At 54.5% G+C, this 18776-nt stretch overlaps 5 non-coding genes across 5 annotated transcripts; 3 read left to right on the top strand and 2 right to left on the bottom strand.

The window, feature by feature from the left end:
• Positions 1–3310: 3310 nt before the first annotated feature.
• On the bottom strand, positions 3311–3393 carry TRNAL-CAG (transfer RNA leucine (anticodon CAG)). Its single transcript has one exon. It is a non-coding gene; the product is annotated as a tRNA-Leu (tRNA).
• A 1348-nt stretch (positions 3394–4741) lies between these two features.
• Positions 4742–4814, top strand: TRNAG-UCC (transfer RNA glycine (anticodon UCC)). The gene has a single exon. It is a non-coding gene; the product is annotated as a tRNA-Gly (tRNA).
• A 296-nt stretch (positions 4815–5110) lies between these two features.
• On the top strand, positions 5111–5182 carry TRNAE-CUC (transfer RNA glutamic acid (anticodon CUC)). The gene has a single exon. It is a non-coding gene; the product is annotated as a tRNA-Glu (tRNA).
• Positions 5183–16757: 11575 nt separating this feature from the next.
• On the top strand, positions 16758–16829 carry TRNAE-UUC (transfer RNA glutamic acid (anticodon UUC)). Its single transcript has one exon. It is a non-coding gene; the product is annotated as a tRNA-Glu (tRNA).
• Positions 16830–17616: 787 nt separating this feature from the next.
• Positions 17617–17688, bottom strand: TRNAE-UUC (transfer RNA glutamic acid (anticodon UUC)). The gene has a single exon. It is a non-coding gene; the product is annotated as a tRNA-Glu (tRNA).
• Between the last annotated feature and the right edge of the window lie 1088 nt (positions 17689–18776).

Below are 18776 nucleotides of genomic sequence, written 5' to 3'. Positions count from 1 at the left end.
GTGGCGTGAGGAGGAGTCCCGGGTGTGCGAGCGGAGCGCCGCGGGCCCGGAGGAGGTGCGGGGCTTGCGGGAACGGGCCGCTCAGGCAGGGGCTCCGGGCGGCCAGGCCCCTTGGCCGGCACGGGTGGCGGCGGGTGAGATCTAGGGTTGGGGTGGGGACGAGGGGCCTGAGGCGGGGGGGCGGGGGGGGACAGGGCCGGGGGAAGCGAGTCCTCGGGGCGGGTCGTGCGAGAGAGGACCATAGGGTCCGCGGGGTTGTTGGCGGATGGTGGGGCGGGGGTGCCTGGAGGCGGTAAGGAGCGGCGGGTGGCAAGCAGGGGCAGTGGGCTCCGGTGCGAGGAAGACGGAAGCCCCTGCGGTGGGAGAGGACGCCGGCGGGCGAGACTGGCTGTGCTGTGCTGCGCTGCGAGGTGGTGAGGCTAAGGAGTAGGGTGAGAGGAGGGGTGGGGAGCGGGCAAGGGCGGGGAATGCCACTGCCCCAGAGACAGAAACGACCTGTCCTGGGGACGGAGAGTCGCGTCTCGGGTGTGCGTTGGGGGTTGAGTTGAGAAGAGGCCAAAGGGACCAACGGAACGGAGGATCCCCGGCCGGGAAGGATTTGGAAAGTGGGGGCGCGGGGAGGAGGGGCCTGACAGGCGTCGGGGTGTTGGGGCAGTAGGGGGGTGGTGAGGGTGGAGGTGGAGGGGCTGGGGCTGGGGGTGCGGCTTGGGGCTTGCAGGCTGGGGTGGCGGCGGACTTGGCAGTGTCCTCGGGGCGTCCTGGGGGCGGGGGTGGCGGCGAGGATTCGTCGTGGTGCCGGTGCTGACCCGTGGTGGACTTGGTGCTGGCGCCGGGGTGGGGGGGGGGAGGGGCGGGGTGGGTGGACTGGGTGGCGGTGGCGGCGCAGGTGGTTTCGGTGGTGGAGGGGCCGGCGAGCGTTGGCAACCGATGGCGGCCGAGCGGGATCAGGTGAACACACGGCGGGCGTGCATGGTGACGATCTCGCGGAACTCTTTGGAAAGACTCGAGGGCGCGCCACCAGGACACTGGGACCCTCCGGGAGAAGGCGGTGGGTCACCCGTAGGAGCGGCACGTTCCTTCCTGCCGGCAGTGCCAACGCCGCGTAACTTGCCGGCCGGGGTCAGGGCGAGCCGGAGAGCGGGGAAAGGTGGCGGAGCGTGAGGAGGTGGGGCGTGCATGGGCCCGCGTGTGCTGCGGGAGAGTGTCCCTCGAAGGGAAACGCGTGACTCGAGCGGGGTCACGGGAAGGAAGAGAAGAGGGACAAGGAGGAAGGTGCGCGGGCACGAGAGTGGCTGGGCCGTGAATGTGTCAGGGCACGGGGGGTTGGGGGCCGGGCGTTTGGTTCCCGGGGTGCGTGTTTGGCGGGGGTGGGGGGGGACTTTTGTCTCCAGGGCGAGAGCGAGGGCCCGGGGCGGGCGGAAGGTGTTGGTGTGTGGCGGCGGCCTCGAGCGCAGGAGAGAGGCAGCCTAAGCTGGACGTCGGGGCCGCGGGACCAAAAGGGGACGGGGCGCTGCATGGGCCGGGAATCGAACCCGGGCCTCCCGCGTGGCAGGCGAGAAATCTCACCACGAACCACCCATGCACCGGTGGCCGGCGCCACCAGGCGCCGCCCCAGCGGCGCTCGCCACCAGCCGCCCGACACTGGTCACGGCCCTGCGGGGCCCTGGAGGGCGCTCGGGGGCGGGCGGGGGGGGCAGGCGCGGTCGGAGGGGGTGCGGTGCAGGGAGACACGGGGAGCGCGGTGGCACCTGTGCGCCGAGGCGCGGGAGGAGCCGCGACAGAGCGGGGCGGCCTCGGCCCATGCCGCGCCTTGTGTCCGGCCCAGGGCCGCCGCGACCCTGCCGGCGTCGCCAGAGGAAGCCAGGAGCCGCGCCCAGCCTGGCCCGCGCTCGGATGACAACGAGGGGCGGCGATGTGTGGCGGGCGACGTTCCCTTCGACGACCCACGGGCCCGTGCCCAAGTCCCCTGGGCGGCGGGCTTCCCCTCGGGTGCGCTGGGCGCGTGGCCGTGCGCGGGCGCCAACGGCGCGGCCTGCCGGGCGAGGGGCAGGGCAGGGCAGGGCAGGGCCGTGCAGGGCAGGGCTGGGGTGGGAGGGCCGTGCGTGGGGGCGGCCGTGGGAGCCGCAGGCTGGGGAGCGCCGCCTCGGCCGCCCGCCGCTCAGCGGCGCTCATGCCAAGAGACCCGAGGGGCCTGAGCCTGGCGCCTGCGCTCTGGCCGACGGCTCGCCCGCAAGGGTCCGGCTCCGGGGTGCCTTGGTGGCGAGGCAGGAGCGCGTTCTTGGATGGCGGGCGCGCTTTGGCAGAGTGGCTGCCGGCTGGCGGGCCGCCCGCGGAGGAGGCGCGCCGTCGTGTGGTCGTGGGTTTGGGTCCCCGAGCGCCTTGGCGCGTGCAGACGGGGCTTGGCCCCGGCCGTGGGCCCGACGTTGCGTGTGGGCGACGGGGATCCAGGGCTTCGGCTCGCTGCTCCCCGGAGCCAGCTTGCCGGGTTGGGCCCGCGTGCCAGGCAGGCCCCGTGCAGGGAGGGCGCTGTGCTGGGCTGGCGAGCAGAAGGCCGGGCTGCGTGGGGCCCGGGAGGCAGGCATGTGTGGCCCGGGCGAGGCCCCGAGGTGAAAAGTCGTGGTGGGCACCACAGGCCAGCGAGATGGGGGACGGCGACCTGAGCAGGGTGTGGAGAGGATGGACGGGCCGGGCGGCGGGGGGCTGTGGGAAAGGCCAGCGTGTTGGACGGTGTGCCGCCCGTTGCGCAGGCGTGGCGCTCCAAGAGCGAGGCGCTGTGCGCCAGGCAGGAGTCGGAGGGTGACCCTTGGAGGGTTTTGCACACGCAGGGTCGGGTGGGGTGGGGTGGGGTGGGGTGGGGTGGGGTGGGGGAGGGGGAGTGGGAGTGGGAGCGCGAGTGGGGGGGAGGGGAGGAGGACACAACCCCCTAATGGGGGGGCTCGTGTGCGAGGGGAAGGGGAGAGCAGGCGAGGAACGATGTGGCGCGAAGTCCTGAAGCCCCCGCGTGTGGGGTCCGGTGCGAAGGGTGTGTGAGTGAGTGGGTGGGGGCGCGCGCGCTGTGTCGGGAAGGCCGGTTGCCAGTGGGTTCGAGGCGCTGGGGCAGCCTCCTGGGCTGAGTGCGCAGGCCCGCGCAGCGGCGGGCGTGAGAAGCTGGTGGGGTCGAGAGGCGTGCGTGTAGGGGCCTGGAGTTTGGCGCGGCGGCCACAGGCCGGAGCGCCAGCCCGGGCCGGCCAGGAAGGCGGCCAAGGGCGGCGCTCGGGTGTGCGGGAGGCCCGGGAGGCGGGCGTTGGTTGGGCGGGCCAAAAGGTCGGCGTGTCAGGAGTGGGATTCGAACCCACGCCTCCAGGGGAGACTGCGACCTGAACGCAGCGCCTTAGACCGCTCGGCCATCCTGACGGCGGGCCTGGGCGCGTGGCCGCTCGCCTGGCTGGGAGCCGACGCGGCCGGCGGGGCCCTTTCTGGCCGCCCGCGGCGCCTGGCGGGCGCGTCCGCGGGCGCGCCACGGACGGGACGCGTGCGCCGGCCGACGGGGAGCAAGGCCAGCGGACTCGCCCGGCTCCACCGCCGCCGCCGCCCCGTCGCCCACCCCGGGCGCCGGCCGGGCAGAGGACGCGGCCCGGCGCGCGCCCCCCTTCTCCTCGCCGCCTCGCTGGCCCTCTCGACAAGGGCCTCTTCCTCGCGGCGCGATCTCCGCACGGGAGGCAAGAGGCGGCGCAGACTCGGCATTTCCAGCCGCCGCCGCCGCCGCCGCCGCCAGGGCCGGGCGCGCGGCCGGGGTCGGGTCGTGTGCGGGTCCGGGTGCGGGTCGCGGTCCGCTTTGCTGGATGACGCGGTCGTTTGGCTGTCGGGTCGGATGGGGCACACGTGCCGGGCACCGGTGGCGGGCAGGGCCTCGAGGGCGGGGGTCGGCGTCGGCAGGCAGCCGGAGAGCGGTCGTGCGCCAGGGCGGCCGCCGCCGTCCTCGTCTAGTATAGTGGTGAGTATCCCCGCCTGTCACGGGCGGGAGACCGGGGTTCGATTCCCCGACGGGGAGGCAAGACGTCCCTTTTTGGTGGCTGGCGCCGCTCTGCGTCCTGCCGCTTGCCCCCGAGGGCGCTTCTTCGCCCTGCCCCGCCCTGCAGCCAGGCGCAGGCCGCCAACCCGTGCCCGGCCTGCCCACGGGGACCCCTCCCCGAGGCCCCCTCGCCGTCGGGCGGCGGTCGTTCGGCACGGCCGAGCCAAGGCTTCCTCTGCTCCCCGCAGCGCCCGACGAGCGGCCCGCCCCCAGCGGCTGGCGCACGGGGGCTCCCTGCGACGCGACGCGCGACGCGCGCTGCACAGCTGCACAGCTGCACAGCTGCACAGCTGCACAGCTGCCGGGACGGGCGGCGGGTGGGTCCCCTCTCGGTGCGCGCAGCTGCCTCGCCGAGCAGCCGGTGGAGAAGGGCTGGGGCGAGCCGGCCGGTGGAGGGCGGGCGCCCGGCCGGGGCTTTGGCGGGGCGGTCGGCGTCGGAATGGCGGTCGCTTGGTGGAGTGGCAGCGAGGGCGCCCCCCAGAGGCGGTCCGTCCCGGCGGACGAGGGCTGCCGCGTCGGGCGCGGCGCTGGCGCTGGCGCGGGGCGGCGGTTGGTGGCGCCGGTGGCAGCGCCGCGCTGCGGGCGGGCGGGGCGTCGGAGCAGGGCTGCGCCAGGCGGCGGCGGCGGCGGCGGCGGGACGGCTGTGGCGCGAGCCCCGGGCCGGCGTCTCGGGGCAGGCCGGGCTGTGCGGCGTTGGTGGTATAGTGGTGAGCATAGCTGCCTTCCAAGCAGTTGACCCGGGGTTCGATTCCCGGCCAACGCAGCGGACCGACCTTTTGCCGAGCTGCGGTCTCCCGCCCCGCAGGCGGGCGGCGGGCGGCGGGCGGCGGGCGTGCGGCTGTGCGTGTGTGTGTGTGCGCGCGCGTGCGTGCGGGCAGGAGGCGCGCGCAGCGTTTTGAGGGCGCGGCGAGCAGGAAGCCGGCGAGGGCGCGTGCCTGGGCCGGGGCGGCGGGCGGCCGGCCTGCGCAAGGCAGGGGGCCCCGGCGGCGAGGGAGCGGCGAGCGGGCGGGCTGCGGGCCCCGGGTCCAGGAGGCGCAGGCGAGGCGCGAAGCCCGACGCTCCCTGGTGGTCTAGTGGTTAGGATTCGGCGCTCTCACCGCCGCGGCCCGGGTTCGATTCCCGGTCAGGGAAGCCTTTCTTCTTCCTCTCCGCCTGCCCGCCTGCCGACCGCCCGACCTCCGCCTCCCCGGCGCGGCGCGGGCGGCCGTGACTCCTCCCCCCACCACGCACACTTTTAGCCCGCGCCGGAGCTCGCTCGCTTTGCCCCTCGCCCCCTGGCCTCGGCCTCCCGACAAGGCCACCCGCCACGTCCAGCCCTGACCCTGCCACGCTCCCTCCACCCCTGCCAATGCAGACCTTTCGGCCCCCGCTCGCCCCCTGGCGTCTCCCCTCCTCCTCGGACGCTCGCCTCGCTTCCCCTCTTCCTCGGTGGCTGGGGCCGCCTCCCTCCCGCCGTGGCCGCGGGCGCACAGCCCCGCCGCCGGCCCCCGCACGCGCTTCGACTCTCCCGCAGCCTGGCTTCGGCCGCGACAGTGTCGCGGCCCCCAAGCCGCCCCTTGGTCCCTCCCGAGCTGGGGCCGCCGGTGGGGGCTGGGGCTGGGGCCGGGGCTGGGGGTGCGGGCGGGAGGGGGCAGGGGTCTCCCTGGACCGGTCGGGCCACCTGCCGAGACCTGTGGTCCCTGGCTTCGCCCCTCGCGCCAGCCAAGGCGCCGGCAGCTTTCCCGCTGCCGCCTGCCGGGTCCTGGCCCCGCTGCGTGTCCCGGGGGCCCGGCGATTGGGCGCCAGGGGCGTCTGGGTCTCGCGCGGGCGCGGGAGCCGAGGGCCCGGCCGCGGCGCCCGAGAGGCGGAGATGGGCCAGTGACCCTCGAGCCGTCCGTCCGTCGGGTTAGCGAGACCAGCCCGCCGCGGAGGACACAGAGCAGGGAGCTACAGGAGGCCGTTCCGGAAAACGCCACGGGCAAGCAGGTGGGGAGGGGCTGGGGGCGGAGGGGTGGCGGGGGTGGGGTGGGGCGACGCTTGGCCAGCGTTTTCTTCCAGTGGCCTCAGCGACGCTCCGCGTCCTATGGCCAAGTGGCCAGGGCGTTCCCCGGAACTCTTGCCTCCCCCTGCGCCCCTCCCCACACCGAGATGGGACTTTGGACGGCGTTCCCCTTCCCGCCTCGGCGTCCACCCACGCCATCCCTCTCTCCAGCCCCGCATCCATCTTCTCCTGCGGGTGCTCCCCAAAGGAGATGGCAGCTCTCCTGCTGCTTGACGCCAAGACGGCCGGGCCGCTGTCAGCCAGTTGAGTTTAGTATCTGTTCACGAATTGGTTCCCCAAAGTACATAGCAGATCTCAGTTCTCTTCTTCCCAAATCTCTGCACCCCCGTGGTATCTGCATTATATTTAAGGTCCTTGAATAAATGCTCCACCTTCTTGTCTTGCCTTAACCTTTGTTTGCCTTTCTCATCGATGCCTATCCTTTGTAGACCTCTTTCCCGAACATGTGTTCCCCTTTTTCACTCTTTTCACTCTAGTTGATATCTTTTCTCTAACGCCATCCTCACATTCCAGGAAATGCCCTCTTCCATTGTTGCGGAGTTCCTTTAAGTTCAGCTCCCAGCTCCTGTCAGCTCTCTTAATATTTTCCTGGGCTATTACCCCTCTATTTATGTGAGAATGTTGGTGTTCAAGTCAATACCCCTTTTAGGTTCTGTAGCTACCTGGCCTTCCCCTTTCTTATAGGAGTTGATCATCAGATCTTGTAAGAAAATTTACGGAAAAAAAGATGCATCTCGGCTCTGTGGAGTCAGACTTTCTGCGGTGGCTCCTGTACCTTTAGCAAACCTCGACTATGGAACAGTGTAGGTTGTTTTTCTGAGCTTAAGTAAGTGTAACATATGGTCTGAATTTCTCTAGTTATGTCCTTCTGAATGCGAGATCTACCAATGGAAATGTCAGAAGGTTAGGTAAAATGGCCCAGGCTCTACAGAACTTTGAAAAGTTAACTGCTTTTAAAATTCCAAAGATTCTGGGGAGATTACATTTATTACTAAAACTAATTTTCTTGTTTCGAAGTAACTTGCAGGTCAGTTTCAGGGTTTCATGTAAAAAATTCTAGTTGTACTCATAAATTAGTGATTCTCTATGAAGAGCCATGGCTCATTAGTGATATTTTTGAATTACTCCTTGTGTGGTGGGATGGGGAGCTGGTGGGGGAGCGTTCCACCTACTCCTTCTCTCAGGTGCCCAGATGATGTTTTGCCTCTCCATGGGATATTTAGTGCTTCTTGAGAATCATATTCAGGTAGAGCTTCAGAGCTCACTTCCATATCGAAGTTAGTCTTTGAATAAATGCTCAGCATATGGGTTTAAAATTCATAGAGAGATGATGAAACTGGGCTTCAAAGGAATTCACTGAAGTAAGGACACCAGCCTGACTTCCCAAGCAGGGGTGTTATTTTAAATCAGTGTTGAGCTATTTCCCCACTACTCACCGGCCCCTGCTCCATTCGCTCAAGCTACTCTCATTTCTCTCAGCTTGTGAATTTGGTTTTACTCGCGTCTAGGTCTCAACTTTGGGAGAAAAAGGCATTTGTTTCCTGCTGTCGCTAAGGAATTGGGAAGAAAGGAAGCCAGGACCTTAGTGTCAGTTTGTGGGAATGGTTTCCTGTCGTGGCTTTTAGAATCACACAACTCAGACCTACTTGCAGTCTCAGGGTGAAGAGGCTGGAATCCAGGCAGGGGAATAACAGTGTTTCATTAAAGATCTACAAATATGATCTGCAAGAAGCTAAGTACTGATGTGGTCTCTGTGGTGCAATCAGTTAGCGCATTTGGCTGTTAACTGAAAGGTTGGTGGTTCAGTCCCACTCAGGGGCACTTGAAATCTTGAGTCACCATCACCAAAGAGCCTTCTCTTGACCATAGCCTGCCTTTTTCCTGATCCTTCCTTCCTCTTAGATATCGAAGTTCTAATTCTAATCCAAAGGTCTATGAATTACTTGTCCAGGAGGAGATGCTTCCAAGCTTCTCTTATCCTACATGCTCAGGAGTCATCTATGGCCAAACTAGAGGTTCCTGTACTTCTTTTCCCTCCAGAAGAGAATCCTTTGAGTGCTGTTTTGCTACAGAATCTCACAGCCAGAAGTTCTTTGCAAGTGGGCGCTGCTACTACAGAAAACAGCTAAGGCTCTTTCCCACTCAGTTAATTCTTGCAGCAGATGCCAAACAGCTGGAGAAACCCAATGACCTCTGGCCAATTTTAAAGGGCAGCCCAGTATTTCACGCATTAATGTGCTCTAATTTATCCAGCTATTCTCCTATAGCTGGACACGCCTCTTATACATACGGCTGCAGTGAAGGTCCTAAAGAAATAACCCTTTATGTGCTTTCCCATTGGCCCTAACTCTTCTCATTTCATATTACACTCTATTTGGGTGATTTCACCACTCTTGTGTCTGCAGTTATACAGACAACTGTCAAATTTGTGTCTCCAGTACTTCTCTGAGTTCTAAATCCATCCAGGCATCCACTTACTTGCTCCACACGACCCCTTGGCTCTCGGGGTCATCATCTCCCAAACTGAGTCCATCTTCTCCCCACGCCCTAAGCAGCAGTCTTTTCCAATGTCCCCTCTCTCAATAAATGGTGGTAACATCCCTTTAGGGAAACAAGACAGACAGGAAGGGGACTTCCTTGAAGTCCCCTTAGCCAGCAAATCCATTAGTCATCAAGCCCTTCCCATTTTAACTTCTCTGGCTTCCCTTCCTGTTAGCCCACTGTCAACTCCCTGGGGAGTGGACCCATGTCACCTTGAGAAGTTCTGATGTAGTATAAGAAATGTGTTGCCAGGACTCCAGTCTGTGTTTGTCCTCACACCAGGAACTCCAGTGAGCTGGCCTTTCCCCTCAGCCAAAGCCGACTTTTCATCCTCTCAGGTGTCCTTCGTAGCTCAGAAGTCAGGACAGGAAGACCATGGAGAGGAAATTCTCTTTTGACTAAAGCAAACTTTCTTATAATTGGCTGGTCTTCCTGAAGGCTTTTAGAAAAACACAAAATCCTGGCTTGTCCCTAGTCTCTGAATATGTACCTATTATTCATCTATTTGTTCATGCACGCATGCATTCATTCATTCATCAAACATTATGTTGACAACTGTTATGTGCCAGGTACTCTGCAAGGAGCTGCAAATAAAATGATGAGCAAGACAACAGATACAGTTACCGTGGTTATTCAGCTCATAACCTCCTTCCTGGAATTCCTGACAACAAGAATAGTGTGAACTGAGTCTGATCCTTGGGGAACTTCCAGGACAAACAGGGTACCATGGTCCCTAATTCTTCCTCCTGTTCTTCCATTTACAAAGCTATGGAGGCTACAAGGCTGTGCTATGCAATCACCCATACTGGCTGAAGGAAACTGGCTTTTGGAATCAGCCACATCTGTTGTGCTTCCAGGTTCTCAGGCCCAGGATGGCGAGGCAGAGACCTTGGCTGCAGAGGATCGAGATCTGCCCCAAGTGCTGGAGCTGGGACCTGGAGGTTAACGCAGGGTGCACTCTAGGGTTTGGCTGCAAATAATTCAAGAGGAGCTGTCAGCCCCTGGCCTCTACCTGATCTTCACAGTGTAGGGGGTTAGGCTTTCTGCTGTTAGGTTAAAGCTTGATGGGTCACAGCCCACTCAGAGACTGCTGTCCTTTGGTTCACAAAATATCCTTCCTTTGCCCCAGAACTTCACGTTCTCCACCTCTTCATAAGCTACTCGTCTCATTTCTGAGTTGTTACTGGCATAGATGAGGCTCCTTGGGTAGTTTCTTCTTGGTCAAAAGTCTTGAGTAAAAGGATGAGTTATCTGGCCCCCATATATCCAACATACAGTATCGAGACAGGCATGGGTTAACTGCTATCAACATTCCTGTTCAAAAGGGGGAAATTGGAGACAGACAGCAATCACTGGTCCATAGCAATTCTGACATCCAGTCAGGTACCTATTGCCAGGTCCTTAAGGCCAGTACTACTCACTGGGAATGATTCTCTGTGTCCCTCCCTTCCATCTCCTGAGTCATTCTATCTTTTCCATAAGAATAGCCAGTGTTTGCAGCTGAGCATTTTCTTAGCCTGCTTCCTGTCCGTAGAAGTTTGGAGGGCCAAAGGCTTCTTTGAATTTTGTACTGTCTCTGTCCCTTTCAGTTCAAGCTGATACACTTCCTTTGAAAGCTTGGACAGTTTCTTACATATCAATATATATTCCCCTTATTAGACAAAAGTCACATTCACAAATCTCTTTGAGATAAGCCCGTTTCTACTTTGGGCTCCTAGTGAGGTTGCTGGGGGGGGTCAATGACCTTAAGATTCTTAAGAGCCTCATTAACAGGAAAGATCTTTAAGGTATGCCCTTAAGACTGATAGAATGCCTTCTTTCTATCTGAAAGAGTCTATGATGCATGACTTCAACCCACCAGAGGTCTTAATAAACATTTCCAAAGGTATAGCCTTAGCTTCATCTTTCCCCTGTGACCGTGTTTTGCTGACACTGCCCGGATTTGACTTTTGTGTGGAAGCCTTCTCTTTCTTTGAGAAGCACTTACTAGATGGAAACTGCCCCAAGCCTTTACATTTCCTCCAAATTCCAATTGATAACTGAGCTGTTAGTTCTTTTGTTCATCTCTCTTTTCTAGTGTTTTGTCATAGGCAGTGTAGGGGAAGAAAAAATTCTTATTCCTTATACCCTCTTGGGTTCTCCAGCTGCGGCCCTGTAAAATTAGACTGACAAAAGATATATTAACAAGAGAAAACAGTTTATTAACACATGCAGGACACATCACGCAGGGGAAAACGCATGATGAGAAACTCAAAGGGGTAGTTAGAACTTGGGTTTATATAGCATTGTAGGGGAGGAAGATAGATCTACCCTCTGGGTTCTTCTGGCTGGGCTAATGAATTAAATTGACATGAGACAGAGTAACAGGAGAAAATCAAACAAAGCTTTATAACATGTATACAGGGAAGACACTCAGGAAAACTGAGCAACTCGCCAAAATGGCAGAGGCTCTCCTCTTAAATACCATCTTCAGCTAAAGACATAGGAGGATGTTGAGGATGGGAAGAGTCAGTTATGGGAGATTACCAGAAAAGCACAGTAAACTAGAGTAAGGTTATTATACAGATTTAAGTCCTTGCCTTCCGCATTGATAAGAGTTTCTAGAGAGAAGGTCTTCCCCTCTTCTTCCTGGTACAGAGAGGGAGACACCTTTCCAGATGGAGATTTCCTTTACAAATGTAAATATCTCTTACAAAGGGTAAATTCTGCTTTCTAGAGCTTCTCTCAAGTCTGCAGTTTTTAAAAGTAACCAGCCCAAAATAATCCTCATTCCAAAGAGACACATTTTGGGGTGGCCAATTCTGATCCCCCACAGCATCTTAAGTAAAGAGAAATAAATTGCTTCATTTAGTCACAAGACAAAGGAAAAGAGTTTTAGACTTTCAAGGGCAGCAAACTGTAGGAAGGTAAATATATGGGAGAAGTAATGGAGTAAGGCTTGTGCAGGTCCATCTCGACGCTGACTTTCTGTCTTCTTCGTGGCTATAAATCTTCCCTGGCAGAGCAGATGGATCGTAGTCCTCACTTTCCAGCAGTTTCTGCTTTTAGTCAGATAAAGAAGCTCTGGGAAGGCTTCTTTCTGCATCTGGTGATTCTCACTTGCCTCCAGCTCAAAATCATCCTTATGCCCAAGTGGCATATTTTGGGGTGGCATATTCTGGTCCCCTACAGCAACTCGAAGAATACAAGCAGTTCCTTTGGTACTCTGCATGGAAAATTACTTGGCTAGATCACTGAATTCGTTAGGTACAGTTCCTATTTTCACAGCGCTACACACAACAATGCTGATGTGCTTTCTAACACTACAAAACAAAGGTCCTTCTTCATCTGGATTCAATAATATATTCTTGACTTTGCTTTAAGCCATTGCTATCAGCCATCAGGCTTCGGATGCCAGCCAGTCCCCAAAACAGCACCACATGTTTTAGGTATTGTTATGGTAACATCCCACTTCCAGGCACCAAATTCGGTTTTGATTATCTATTGCTGCATATAAAAACCACCCGAATGTAGTAGCATAAAAACAATGTTAATTGTATTATGCTCATGGACTCTGTGAGTCAGGATTCAAATATAATTTCTACCAACCATTCAAGAAACAGAGCTTCTATTTTACACAAAATCTCTGGGAGACTAGAAAAAAGGCAGTACTTCCCACCCCACTGTAGGCAGTGAAGATAACCTGGCTGAAAGCCACTCAAGCCCCGGAAGAAGGAGAAAAAATACAGGCATAGTAGTTGCCTCTGGGGGAAATGAGGGGAAGGATTTGGTGAGAATAATAGAGAGGGTTTCAAAGGCACTGGTAATCTTATATTCTATATTAGCATCCAGGAAACATTTGTGTTTTTTTTTTAATTATTCTTTATACTGTGTATTTATGTTACTTATAGATTTACGTTTATAATAGATTTCATTTCGTTTAAGTTTAGTGAATCAGGAGAGTTGATGGGGATGAGTACAGTGATTTCCTCACTTTTCATTGCCAACTGTCAATATGTGTATTTTAAATACAATAAAAAAAGAAAGGGCCTGCCCAGGTGGCATAGTGGTTAAGTTCATGCACTCCGCTTTGGTGGCCCGGGTATGCAGGTTTGCATCCCAGGCACAAATTTAGCACCACTCATCAAGCCACACTGTGGCAGAATCCCACATAAAGTAGAGGAAGATTGGCATAGAGGTTAGCTCGGCAACAATCTTCCTCAAGCAAAAAGTGGAAGATTGGCAACAGATGGTTCAGGGCCAATCTTCCTCACCAAAAGAAAACAAAACAAAACAAAAACTGAATGAAATTAAAATTTACCATCATTACTATAGTGAATCAAATTGTGTCCCCCAAAACGATTTATATTCAAGTGTTAACTGGCAGTACCTGCAAATGTGACCTTATTTGGAAATAGCGTCTTTACAGATATATCCAGGTTAAGGTGAGATCATACTGGGTTAGAGTGAACCCTCAACCCAATGACTACTGTCCTTATAAGAAGAGGAGAGAGCATACAGAGACACAGGGAAGAAGACCTTGTGAAGACAAAGACAGAGCTTGGCATGTTCCAGCTATTAGCCAAGGATGCCAGGGGTTGCAGGGAAGTCAGGAAGAGGCAAGGAAAGATTTAAAAAACAACAATTGAAAATGAAAAGTGGGGCCTGGCCCTGTGGCCGAGTGGTTAAGTTCGTGCTCTCCATTATGGCGGCCCAGGGTTTCGCTGGTTCGGATCCTGGGCGCGGACATGGCACTGCTCATCAGGCCACATTGAGGTGGCCTCCCACGTACTACAACTAGAAGGACCCACAACTAAAATATACAACTATATACTGGGGGGATTTGGGGAGAAAAAAGCAGAAAGAGAAAAAAAGAAAAAAAGAAGATTGGCAACAGTTGTTAGCTCAGGTGCCAATCTTTAAAAAAAACAACCAGAAAATGAAAAGTGTTGGCAGGGATGTGGAGCAATTGGAGTCAGCGTGCATTGCTGGTGGGAAGGTAAGTGATCCAGCAATTCCACTACTAGGTATACCCAAAAGAATTAAAAGCAGGTACTCAAACAAATACTTGTACATGAATGTCCATAGCAGCACTATGCATAACAGCCAAAAGGTGGAGACAACCCAAATGTCCATCAACAGACGAACAGAGAAACGAAATGTAGTGTATCCATACAATGGAATATTATTCAGCCATAGAGAGGAATGAAGTACTGGTACATGCTACAACATGAATGAACTCCAAAAATATGCTAAGTGAAACAAGCCAGACACAAAATGTCACATATTGTGTGATTCCATTTATTTGAAATATCTAGAGTAGGTAAGTCCCTAGAAACAGCAGACTCGCAGCTTCAAGGGCTGGGAAGAGGGCCAATTGAGGAGTAATTGCTTGACGGATATACGGTTTTATTGGGGGATGTTTCAGAGCTAGAAGGGATGGTGGTTGCACTACCTTGTGAATGTATGAAACACCACTGAATTGTTCACTTTAAAATGGTTAATTTTATGTTATATGAATTTCACTTAAAAAAACAACAACTCAGCATGATCCCTGAAGTCCAGTGGTCGGCAGGTTTGACTGTGAATCAACATATTGGTGGTTCAAGCACAGGCGAGGTGGGTTTTTAGCCTACTCTTCCCCAGACCTGCCATTTCTCTGCCAGAAGGGGCTTTTTCTCTCTTAATTCATCTTATATAACAGATGAAAACGTCTTTGCACTATATCCAGATAGGGCAGAAGCATAAGTGCTCTGAAAAAAGAGCTGTCCCAAACTAAAGGCCGGCCAAGGCAGTTTTCTCTTCTGTGTGCTTAGTATAAGGTGTCACCATCTGTGATGGTTAATGTTATGTGTCAACTTGACAGGGCCGTGGGGTGCCCAGATGTTTGCTCAGACCTTCTTCTGAGTGTTTCTGTGAGGATGTTTTTGAATGAGATTAGCATTTAAATCAGCAGTCTGAGTAAAGCAGATAGCCCTCCCTAGTGTGGGTGGACCTCATCCAATCAGTTGGAGGCCTGAGTAGAACAAAAATCCTGCCCTCCCCCTAGGAAGAGGGGAACTCCTCCTGCCCAACTGCCATTGACCTGGGACATTGGGTTTTTCCCTCCTTCAGACTTGGACTGCAACACCAGCTCTTCCTGGGTCTTGAGTCTGCCGGCCTTGGCCTTCGCCCTTGAACTACACTAGCAGCTCTCCTGGTTCTCAGGTCTTCAGACTCCAATGGAACTAAATCATCAGCCCTCCTGGGTCTCCAGCTTGCCAACTCATCCTGCAGATCTTGAGATGCCGTAATCACATGAGCCAATTCTTTATAGTAAATCTCTCTCTCTTTTCTTTCTCTATATAGCTATAGATGTGGACATAGATATAGATATAGGTACAGATACAGGTATAGATCTCCTATTGATTCTGTTTCTCTGGCGAACCCTGCCTACTACACCATTCATCCAGTCCAACATCCAAGAAACTTTATAGTCCCCTTCTCCTCCCTCTTCTCATTAACTCCTAGCAGGAAATCTGAAGATTCCTCAAGTTAAAGGAAGCAGAAACAGTTTTACCAATTTTTTTTTAAAGATTGGCACCTGAGCTAACAACTGTTGCTGATCTTTTTTTTTTTTTTTCCTGCTTTTTTCTCCCCAAATCCCCCCGGTATATAGTTGTATATTTTAGTTGTGGGTCCTTCTAGTTGTGGCATGTGGGACACCGCCTCACCATGGCCTGATGACTGGTGCCATGTCCGCGCCCAGGATCTGAACCGGTGAAACCCTGGGCCGCTGAAGCAGAGCACGCGAACTTAACCACTCGGCCACGGGGCTGGCCCCCTCAATTTTTTTTTAATTGGAAACATGCTACTGAGTACAATTTTAAGGAGAAAATGCATCCCTGTTAGTCCACTACCTTTAAACCATATGGGGGCTGCTTGCGCTGCGGAGGTGATAGCACTACTCCACGAACTTGGCAGTGTCCTCACTAGACGGGGAGCCTCAGAGGTTAAAGCAGAAAGGACTCAGTGCTTCATAGACATGGTGGGTAGGAAAGGCTTCTTTCCAAGGGTGCTGTGATTCACTGGGGGTGGGGCCTGGGGAGGGTTTCCTGGTTGGAGGAGTGAAGAAATGACTCAGTTTGAGAGAGGGTGACCTTGGATCCAAGTGGTTGAGGTGAGGGGGTGACGGCTGGATACATGGACAGGCCTGGAAGGTCAGAGAAGTAGGGAAGAGTACAAATAGAGGCCCACATACTATATGTCTAAATATTTTAAACTTATAAGTTAAGCTAATAAACAGTAAAATAAGGTGACATCTTTCCTCCTACCTTCGTAAAAATACTTCCTTAAGGACCCATGGGGCCAGATTTGCCCTTCGAACAGACGCATCACCGTTCTGTGCCTGAGCATGGTGGTGCAGGCAGAATCCTGTCCTTTAGCCCCAGCTCCTTCCTGCACTGAGAGGGGTCTTGTGCAGGTGTATGGACACCTCACCCCCCACCAGCAAGCTCTGTCCAAACCCCTGCAAACGTCCTTCTTTTGGCCACTTGCTGATCCTTGCCTGCACAATCTGGAGACGTAATCCACCTCAGCAGTACTGATGGGGAAGAGGCCTAATCAGACTTCAGGCATTTGTGAAGGCCATTCCCAGGTCTCAAATAACAGAGCATGGCCCAGGAGAGGGGTGCAGCTCCAGGTGAGCATGTCCCCTTGGTCCTGAATGTTCCTCCCTCTGTACTAGGGAGGGGCGTATTCAGAGGAGATCAGGAATAGGATCCCTTTTGGGGGGTGGGAGAGCAAAAGAGGGACGTGTTTTCCTCAGTCAACCATGGGGAAACCATAGACGTGAGAGAGGCACAGAGATTTTAGCAATGAAGAAGGGAAAAAAGAAAGAAATGTGAGAAATCCTTGTGGTGAGTGACAAACATGTCGTAGGAAAAATTGTTCTCTTCCCCGGTTTGACTTGTGACAATCTTTCTTCCAATTTTTCTGCCACTAAAGTCTCCTTTCACCCTCTGACCCAGGTGGCAGTCACCGCACCCAGCACCACATATACCACTTCAAAACATTCTTCAGACGTCCCTAAATGTCTGTAACAGGTGTCTGAATCATTCCTAAGGTCTTTTTCTAGAAGATGCTGCAAACCTCTACAGGCGTTTCTCCCTGGTGGTCTAGTGGTTAGGATTCGGCGCTTTCACCGCCGCGGCCCGGGTTCGATTCCCGGTCAGGGAATTTAATCTTTCTTTTCTGCATACCGACATTCTATTATTGTTGCGGCTCGGAACGCCTCGATTTTAACCAAGACTTGCTTGCGCACAATCTTCAAGACCAGCAAGTGATCGTATGGCTCCTCTTGTCCCCAGGGCCATCCTACGGCATCCTCAGGTTAAGACGATGGCACGGGAATTCCGCATGCCTCTCAAACTTCTCCCAGGTGACCTGAAGTCAGTTTTGAGAACCACGGGACCAGGTCGCTGAAGGTCTGTTGTCATATAACTTGCTATTTTAATAAGATCATTCTTGATCTATTTTCGTAGTTCCGGTCTTACACGGAAAGTTACCTAATTACCATATAGAAACGTGTTCTCATTTTCACAAAAGACCAAATGGCAGTGGTAAAATTACCTCGGCTGTCTACGTCTCTGGAATGTAACTGCTCAAAGGGTTTCAATGAACTCGGGGAAAAATTACACCCATTACTAAAACTGTGCCTATGCCAATCAAACCTTAATGGATTTAGAAGTCATTTTATATAACTCGTTTCATGTAGAAATTACCTTTATTATTTTTTAAAACCCCACATAAATCAGTAATTTCTAATACAATGAGGCAGAGGCAAGTGAGTTTGAATCTGCATACAGGAATTTTTCATTCTTCACAGGCACCTTGTTTCCTCGGTACAGATATACCCCAAGATGGGATGACATGCGGGGTGCGCGCAAGGGAGCCTCGGTTAGCATGGAGGCATTTGGAGCCGCAGCAACAACAGAATGTCGGTATGCAAAAAAACAAAGCTAACTTCCCTGACCGGGAATCGAACCCGGGCCGCGGCGGTGAAAGCGCCGAATCCTAGCCACTAGACCACCAGGGAAAGATGCATAGGTACGTGCCGCAGCATCTTCTAGAAAAAGATCCTGAGAATGATTCACGCACATATTAGAAACTTTTAGGGAGGTCTGAAAAGTGTCCTTGAAATTTTAAATAATTTGTTCTTTGAACATGAGTTTTGTAACTGAAATCCGATAGAATGGCGCCTACGCATGAGCAGAGAAGATAGCAGCAATATTCTTGTCTGCCTTTCTTGTTGCCCATTTGTGTATAGCATTCGCTATGCTTGATGAACACAGAATTCCAGGTGGACCCACTATGCAGTGGGAGTTCAGAGGCTCAAAGCAAGTATAAGATAAGCACGTTGCCTCTATGACTGAATAAGTTGACCTGACAGCGCCAAAGGCCACACTCTCCATTCACAGAAGAACTTGGTTCAAATGCAAAAAGGAGGCAATGGCATTCTAAGAAAAATGAACGACCAAGGAATCCTGTCATGTCCTTTCTTATGTTACTTCCCTGTATTTGCCAACCACTTATGCTGAAAACGATGACATGAAAGGAAAGAGAAAGACTGGACAACCCATAGTTCCTTTTCCTTCCTGTCCTTCCTTCCTTGTCGACAAGCTGAAGGTAGAGAATGTTGATAGAATGTGTGTATCAAGAAGTAAAATGAACACAGTTGAGCTACTTCTGTGCATCATTTCCACTGTTCTGATAAGGACAAAAATTCATGTGCGTGTAGATGCCACGAAATATGGATTCTGCGATTTCAGTGATTCTGCATGTGAGTTAAACGCTTTTATATTTGCATTGTCAAACAAAAACACATCTAGACTTAGATAAGGAGGGACTTTTCGAAAAGACTGTTGCAATAGGAAGAATGCTCCAATCTCAGAAGCCTACAAATCTCTCGAAATCACACAGAAAAAAAGTGTTTCTTTCATAGGGACAGGTAAGCAGAGCTTAGCAGAAACTTTTAAGGGGAAGCTGAGGAAGGAAGAGAGAGTGAACAGACAGCATAGAGGTTCAGGGCAGTTTCCCAGGAAATGTGTCTCCCTTTGGTCAACTGATTCCCAGGATGAGCTGGTAAAAGGGACATGTTCTGCATTTTAGCGCTTGCTTAATTCT

The sequence above is a fragment of the Equus przewalskii genome, unplaced genomic scaffold, assembly GCF_037783145.1.
Source record: "Equus przewalskii isolate Varuska unplaced genomic scaffold, EquPr2 ChrUn-6, whole genome shotgun sequence".
NCBI classification, from domain to species: Eukaryota; Metazoa; Chordata; class Mammalia; order Perissodactyla; family Equidae; genus Equus; species Equus przewalskii.
The sequence above is the reverse complement of the archived record's forward strand: the minus strand, read 5'-3'. Positions and strand labels throughout refer to the sequence as shown.